Genomic DNA, 8,911 nt, shown 5'->3' with positions numbered 1-8,911 from the left:
GTAGCCTCTGCAGCCTCTACTAGTCTTTGAGAGCTATCTTATTTTCTTATAGAACAAGTTATTCTAAGATCATATTTGCACATATCTTGCCCAAATCTGGAATGAGTTGTTTTTCCAAGAATGCCTAGTTCCTTTAAGTGAAAATTGATATTTAAAGATGTGAGTGCTAGGGTACCAAAATATTCTTAAATTTAAAATAAAGATGTAAGGGTGGCTGGGAATTCAGTCTGTTAAGCATCTGACTCTTGGTTTCTTCTCAGGCCATGACCTCAGGGTGCTGGGATCAAGCTCTACATCCCAGCTCCACGCTTGGTGGGGAGTCTGCTTGAGGATTCTCTTTCTCTTTGTCCCTCTGCTCCTCCCCTGACTTGTGCATGTGTGCACTTTCTCTCTCTCTCTCTCTCTCAAAAATGAATAAATACATTTTTTTTAAAAAGACGCAAAATAGAGCGAGCACGGTATGTTTTAAAAGTGGGAAAATAATAAATATTTTTATTAGCTGAATTTGCATAACGAAGCTCTGGAATAATTTATAAGGAACTAATAAAAGTGGTATCTTTGAGGGGTTGAAGGAGGGGGTGATGGGAAGATTTTTTTAAAAATCCCATTTGAAACTTTTAAATACCACAAAGAGAATACAGATGTATAAACTGTTCATAAGTCAGATACAGTCAACACTGAAACAGGTTACTTTCTCCTCTGACAAACATCAGATGAAATTATAGGCCTGAGTTGGGGGGATCATTTTGAGTGACAAATACATGTCTTTAAATACTAGCATCACACTCAACACAGCAGGAAGTCTCAACTAAGAATAGTGATCAGGGATCAAGACCGACCGCAAAGATTCTCAACCCTCACTACACAGTGAAATCACTTGAGTAAGAAGTAAAACAATCTCTGTTTGCAGATGATATGATCATGATATGATCTTATATGTAGCAAAGCCTTAAGATTAGTGCACACTCGCGTGCACACACACACACACACGCACACACACACACCTGTTAGACCTAAATGAATCAAAGTAGCAAGATATGAAGTCAACACAGTTGCATTTCTATACACACAGTAAATAATCTGAAAAGAAAATTATTTAAAAATTCTACTTAAATAGCATGAAAAGAATACAATATTTAGGAGTTAACTAAGGAAGTTAAATACTTGTGTGGTAAAAACTATAGAGGCACCTCGGTGGCTCAGGTGGTTAAGTGTCTGCCTTTGGCTCAGGTTATGATCTCTGGGTCCTGGGATCCAGCCCCACATCTGGCTTCCTGCCCAGCAGGGAGTCTGCTTCTCCCTCTCTCTCTTTCTCTCCTTTTGCCCCTCCCCACTACTCATTCTCTCTCCCTCTCTCTCAAATAAATAAATTAATTAAATCTTTTTAAAAGCTACAAAACATTATTGAAAGAAAGTAAAGAAGACACAGATAGAAACACATCCATGTTCATGGATTGGAAGACTTAAAATGTTAAAATGTCAATACTACCCAAAGTGATCCACATATTCAATGTAATCTCTATCAAAATTCCAGTGATATGGGGGATCCCTGGGTGGTTCAGTGGTTTGGCGTCTGCCTTCCACCCAGGGTGTGATCCTGGAGACCCAGGATTGAGTCCCGCATCGGGCTCCCTGCATGGAACCTGCTTCTCCCTCAGCCTATGTCTCTGCCATTCTCTCTCTCTCTCTCTCTCTCTCATGAATAAGTGAATAAAATCTTTAAAAAAAATTCCAGTGACAGTTTGTGCAAAAATAGAAAAACCCATCCTAAAATTCATATGGAATCTCAAGCAATCATGAAAAGTCAAAACAATCTTGAAAAAGAAGTACAAAGCTGGATTACTCACACTTCTTGATTTCAAAACTTACTACAAAGCTACAGTAATAAAAACAATATGGTACTCAAATAATGATAGACATATAGACCAACAGAACAGAATAGGCAGCCCAGAAATAAACTCTTTCATATGTTGTTAAATGGTTTCTGATGCATCAAAAAATACCATCAAGAGAATAAAAAGACAACCCACAAAATGGGAGAAAATATGTGCAAATCCCATAACTGACAAAGAGTTATTATACAGAGTATATAGAGACCTTTAAAATTCAACAGCCAAAACCAAACAACCTGACTAAAAAATGAGCAAAGGATTTGAATAGATATTTTTCCTGAAACGATAGACAAATGCCCAGTAAGCACATCAAAAGATGGTTGACATCACTATCATTAGAGAAATGCAAACCAAAACTACAATAGGATATCACCTCATACCCATTAATATGGCTACTACCAAAAACCCAGAAAATAATGAGTGTTGACAAGGATGAGGAGAAATTAGAACCCTTATGTACTATCAATGAAAATGTAAATTGGTGTAGCCATAAGGAAAACAGTATGGACTTTCCTCCAGAAATTAAAATAGAATTACCATACGATCCAGCAATTCCACTTCTGGCTACATATGCAAAAGAACTGGAAGCAGGGTCTCAAAGAGATTTTAGTACACCCAGGTTCATAGAAGCATTATTCACTATAGCTAAAATGTGAAAGCAACCCAAGTGTCCAATGACAGATGACTGGATAAGCAAAATATGTTATATACATATAATGGAGCATTATTCAGCCTTAAGAAGGAAAAGGATTCTGGCACATGCTAACCACATGGATGAACCTTGAGGATATTATGCTAATCGAAATAAGCCAGGGATTTCCTGGGTGGCTTAGCGGTTGAGAGTCTGCCTTTGGCTCAGGGCATGATCCTGGAGTCCTGGGATCGAGTCCCACATTAGGCTTCCTGCATGGAGCCCGCTTCTCCCTCTGCCTATGTCTCTGCCTCTCTCTCTGGGTCTCTCATGAATAAATAAACAAAATCTTTTTTAAAAAGCCAGTAATAAAAGACAAGTTATTCTACTTATATGAGGTACTTAGAAGATTCAAAATCGTAGAGACAGGAAGTAAAATGATGGTTTCCTGGGGCTGGGGTAAAGGGTGAGAGTTGTCGTTTCACGGGTATAGATTTTTAGTTTTATAGATGAAAAGAATTTTAGAGATGGATGGTGGTGATGATTGCACAACATTATGAATATATTGAATACCACTGAACTATAGCCTTAAAAGTGGTTAAGATCGTAAATTTTATGTTATGTGTATTTTACCTCAATTTTTTTAATTGGAAAAAAAACACTTGGGAGCTCTTAACCTGAAGCCCAGGCTGCACCTCTGACCAATAAATTATACCAGATTTTCTGAGGGTAGGATCCAGGCATCTGTATTTTTTCTAAGCTCCTCTAATAATCCAAGTGGTTAAAGTTGAATCCCTGCACACCTTTAGGTAGAGTCGATGTCACTTCTCCCTTCTCAAGCTCTTTAGGAACAACACTGTGTGAAATGTGTAAAATCACCTGTACATTAAAAAAAAAAAAACATAAAAATCCTTATTACTGAGGCATGTGGGTAGCTCATAAGTGTCTGACTCTTCATTAGCTCAGGTTATCTGATATCAGGGTTCTGGGATGGAGCCCTACAATTGTGCTCTGCGCTCAGGGGGAGTCGGCTTCAGGATTTCTTTCCCTCTCCCTCTGTGCCTCACCCCCCCTCAGCTCTCTCTTTTTCTCTCTCAAATAAATAAATAAATAAATCTTTTTAAAAAATAAAAACCTGTATTATTTAATTGATTATTTCTCTTGTATCTTTTTTCTACCCCTCCCCCTTTAGTACTTTCCCTCTTCCGGCCTCCCTTTCTGCCAAGTATACCTAATTGAATTTGTGTAAGTTCAATGTTTGTATGATGCTATCTGTCCTCCATCAAGTTATCTTCCAAAGCAGAAATTCATGCCTTCCTTGCCTTTCCAGCCCCCAATTTATATCTTGTCTCAAGATCTAGTTCCAGTCCCTAACTCACCATCCGCTTCCCTTTCTTTACCTTTCATTCCATAAGTATGAATATATGAATGAATATAGTTCTCACCTAAATCACATGTCTGGGGAGCTGCCTTAACTTCTAGCATTCCTGAGATAGGTGTGCCCATCAAGTCCATCTGGAATCCTTATTTTCTCATATTCATCACTCATGGTTGGGTACTCAGGGCTTAGTAAGACACGTCAGCCTATTGAAGAGAAGAAGTCTTCTTTGGGCTGTTTGAGAGTAAGTGTGGAGTTAGTTGTTGACTGAGTTGGGTGTGAAAAGCAGGATACTTAGGGAAGGTAGAAATATGAAAGCTTCTGTGCACCAGTCTCCATGCAAGACCCTAGAGACTCAGTTATGAAAGGCACAGCACTTACCCTTAGGAAATCACAGTCTAAAGGGGACCTAGGTAATTAACCAGGTGATTAAAAATACCTTTCAATATTTATACAGTACTTATAGTAAATTCTGTGCTAGAGGTGAGTATCAGTTTTATGGACACTAAGGGAACAAAACCTATCATGGGGAGGTGAGGGAGGAGTCAGGGAAGGCTTCTTGTAGGAGGTCTTAAGTTTTAACTTATTTTTAACTTAAAAAATACACAGGTAGGGGCGCCTGGGTGGCTCAGTTGGTTAAGTGTCTGACTCTTGATTTTGGCTCAGGTCATAAACTCAGGGTTGGGAGATCAAGCTCCATGTTGGGTTCTGTGCCAAGCATGGATCCTGCTTGAGATTCTCTTTCCCTTTCCCTCTGCTCACTGCCCAGCTTCTCTCTAAAAAAACAAAAAAAACAAAAAAACAAAACCACCCATGTAATATAGATTCATTGTAGTAAATCAGAGTGAAGAAAGAACACTGAAGATGAACATAAACACCTTTTATAGATAGATAGATAGATGATAGATAGATAGATAGATAGATAGATAGATAGATAGATAGATTTTGTTTATTTATTCATGAGAAACACACACACACAGAGGCAGAGACACAGGCAGAGGGAGAAGCAGGCTCCATGCAGGGAGCCCAACATGGGACTTGATCCCGGGTCTCTAGGATCACGCCCTGGGCTGAAGGCAGTGTTAAACCACTGAGCCACCCAGGCTGCCCATAAACACCTTTTTGAAAATGTTCTAACTTGTGTCAAGTTGGGGGGACTTATGAGACCAAATGTATGATCACCCATTGTACATGGTGCTATCCATGCTTGGTGACAAGCACCTGAAAATGTACCTGAAACAGTACCAAGTGCTATTCTGAAATCAATGCTCAGCAAGAGGTAGGTCCCTGGAGAGGCAAGGGGTGGGAAGACCTGGATCTTAGTCTTTAGAGAAGCTTCCCTTCATTCTCTAATTGCCGGCAACAAAAGTTACCCGTCTAATGTTTTCATTAAAATATTGAGAGATCCTTCTGTTTGGGTTATGCCTTGCACTCTATTTCATTTTTTATTGCATGTATCCCATAAGCACCAAACGTGTGTCCCCAACTATTGAGAGGCTCAGAATGCAAAAGGGGATATTAATCAGCTGTTCCTCCATAGGGATACCAATTTTGCTAGGAACATATTAAATGAATACTGCATGTTCCTGAGAACAAGATTACTTTCTGTCTTAGTATGAAATCTCAGTGCCTATGGGATTAGCCACAGCTTAGAAATTTAAAATATGTGTTGAAAATTGAATGAATGTATGAAACAAGGAGAAAACACTGAAGTCAGTTTGTGAGCTACCCCAGAGAATCTCAAGCAGGATCCATGCTTGGCACAGAACCCAAGGGTAATATAAACCTTTTTTATTAATTAATAACTAATAATAACTGATTAATAATTAGTAATAACTGCTTACTAATAATAACTAATAATTAATTTCAGTGGTAGTTATTGATATACTCTATGGTTCCTGATCCAAAGACACAAACAAAAGACTTCTTAATATTTAAAAGCTTCCTGGTGGCACATATCTGTCAATATATTAGAAACTATTGAATTGTACACTTTAAACAGGTGAATGGTATATGAATTGTATATTAATAAAGCTGATAAAAAAGGGAAAAGTCTCCCTCCTATCCTCTCACCCTTGTGTCTTGGCCACCCTGTTTGTTTTACCAGAGCAACTCTATTTTCCTCTTCCAGAGATATAGAAGCAAAGATATAGAAATATGTATATTTCTTTCTTTCTTAAACATCCCCCCTTTTAAGCAGGAAAAGGCTGTATTTTCTCCCTCTTTTAAGTACAAAATCATTGAGAAAGATAGAGTCTGACTGCCAGGATGGTAGATGTACTGGCCATGTGGCCACAGAAAGAAGGCACAGGCAGGCGCACCAGAGCTGTAACTGGGTTACTAGGCAGGGTGAGAGGAGTTGCGGGTGTGTTGGTGGAAGGGTGGGAGATGCAGCAAACCAGAGACTGCAAGGAAGACTTCACCTAGCTTGACACCCAGGTTCCCTTGCCTTTTGCCACTATATTGCTAATTAATTAAATGGTGACAAACATATCCCAGTGTGCACAGGACTTTCTGCTTTAAAACAAGTTCCAGAAAATCCCCCATTTCCAGAACTATTAAATCATCCTAGTAGATTGATCCCCTTTCTTTTTTCTCCCTAGGAGATGGTGAGTTTTATTTTATCTTTTCTGTATAGAGGCTTGCTTTGCTCTCGAATGTTCCAGGGTTGTGAGAGACTAGGAGGAAGCACAGGATGTAGAGATCTTTTCCATGTAATCTTCTCCCTCATTCTCATCTCCACCATCAACAGAGAAAGCAGCATACTTGCTTGCAGAATGGAACTTGTAGGCCAGATTTTCTTAAAGTTTCTTTGGCTCAGGTACCGATTGGAGTACTTGAACTTTTTTGCAATCTTTCCTATGTGACTCCTTTCAGTAGTCTTTTTCCCTCATCTCCTGAACCCCAGCTAGAGTTCCCACTTTGACCTTTGGGGACATTCATCCCACATACTTTATTTTCATCTTTCTATGATGGTCCTTTCTCAGACCGTTGAACAGGAACTACCCCAGACCTTGTAGAGTGGAGTTGCTGCTCTGTGTCTGAGCTCTGAGATCCAACAGGAGGGCTAGAACTTCAGTGCACCCAAACATTTGGCTTTGGTGGAGGGGCTGGTATTACCTTTAGAGGCTGTTCAGGTTTGGGAAGTTTGGAAGTTGGAGAGTGACAATCTTCCTCTTAATGGAGTGTTTCATTTTCTAGAGACTTCTCATGCTCTCTCCTTGGTGCACTTCTGCCAGATGGGGCTGAGGTCTCAGTCTGTGATGACTCACTTCCTGTCTTTAACCATTCCCTTTCTTGAGTTTCTTCACTTTGCTGGCTTGGAATCTCTCCTGAGGCTGACATTATAGTTTTGCGCATCCAGCTGACACTTCTCTGTTCCTTCTTTCTTCTGCCCCTTCTGTAGCTGTTCCCCTACTTCTTCTCTAGCACCTGGGTCAACAAGCTTTGTCCCTCCACAGACAGGCAGTTCGAATGGGCTGTGAGGTGCTAGCAGAGGAATCATTCTTCTTGTAAGTACTCCAAGGCTTCAGACTTGGTTGGTTGGGGGCATCTCTATCATCATTTCTATAATCATCCTGAGCGTAATCATCTCTGGAGTTCCATGACCAATCATCTCTTCTGTCATATCTGTCTTCATAGCAGTCCCTTCCCTCCTCTATAGACATCATCCCTATGGTACCCACTACCAAACGCCACTGCCTATCCTGGAATCAGCCTCTGTCATAGTCTCTGCTGCTTCAGTCATCATAGTGATCAGAGCCCCCATATCAATCCATATCCTGATGTGGCCATCATGGTACCACATCCTAATGCCCATTATGATATTGGCTGAAATCATAACAATCTTGCCTTTGTCTCCAAAGCTATCATTGCCTCTTCTAGGCAGATAGTCATCAAAGCTATCTGTTGCAAGATGGGCCCTCCAGTGTGTATCTGTTTTGTCAGAATTCTGATTTCTATCTCCACCAGAGGAATGATCATTCCTGCTTTTGTTCTGTGTTTAAGAAGCAAGATCCACTCAGATTCTCCTGTTGCCTAGAGACTCTTCATTTGAGGCTCGGGGCACTAAGCAAAGGACTTCAAACTCAGGTCCGCAAACTTAGCATAAACCAAATCTTTCAACCTTTCTGGGTTGCTGGGTTCACATGGTAAATGTACTGCACTGATATTTAATCCTTCAAAGAATTCCTCACAGAGTCTTCTGTCACAGCACAGGGCACATTCCCTAGAAAAGCAGTGTGGGTGGCAATTTGGGAAGATGGGTCTGCTTGATATTGGGTTTCTGAGCAGCCCATGGAGCAGTAGGCAGGATAGAATGGTCAATTGGAGGAGTCCTATACACATAGTCATCAGTACTGTGCCAAGTGGCTGAAACATCTTCCAGGTTATCTGTTTCATCAGCCCAGCTGACTGGTTTAGGGACACAGATGCTTCCTCTATCAATTCCCCCATCCTCAGCCAGAAAGTATGTTAGGGAGATAGTCTTCCCCTTCATATTATTATTATTATTTTTTTTTGGCTGGAGCTACCATGTTGGGAGAAGGAGAGTGATTAACCCATTTATGATTAGGAAATGTCCCCCTATATTTCCAGTAATCTTTCTTACCTTAAAGTTGACTTCCTCACAGACTGGGAGAAAATATTTGTGAAAGACATATCTGATAAAGGACTGTTATCCAAAATATACAAAGAACTCTTAAATCTCAAAAATAAGAAAAAGAACAATTCAGTAAAAATAAAACAAAAACCCACAAAAGACCTGAACAAACACTTCACTAAAGAAGATATATAGATAGCAAGTAAGCATAGAAAAACATGCTCAAACTATGTGTCATTAAGGAAATGCAAATTAAACAAAGATACACTACACATCTATTACAACAGCTAACATCCAAAACACTGACAATACCAAATTCTGGCAAGAATGTGGAACAACAGAAACTGTAAATCATTGCTGGTGAGAATGCAAAACGGTATAGCCACTTTGGAAGACAGTTGACTTATTAC

The 8,911-nt window shown here is 39.9% G+C and overlaps 1 pseudogene; it reads right to left on the bottom strand.

The window, feature by feature from the left end:
* Window positions 1-6,579: 6,579 nt before the first annotated feature.
* Window positions 6,580-8,399, bottom strand: LOC112916872 (eukaryotic translation initiation factor 4B pseudogene; annotated as a pseudogene).
* Between the last annotated feature and the right edge of the window lie 512 nt (window positions 8,400-8,911).

Source organism: Vulpes vulpes, chromosome 8, assembly GCF_048418805.1.
Source record: "Vulpes vulpes isolate BD-2025 chromosome 8, VulVul3, whole genome shotgun sequence".
Classification (NCBI taxonomy): Eukaryota; Metazoa; Chordata; class Mammalia; order Carnivora; family Canidae; genus Vulpes; species Vulpes vulpes.
This window is presented reverse-complemented; position numbering and strand designations above follow the sequence as displayed.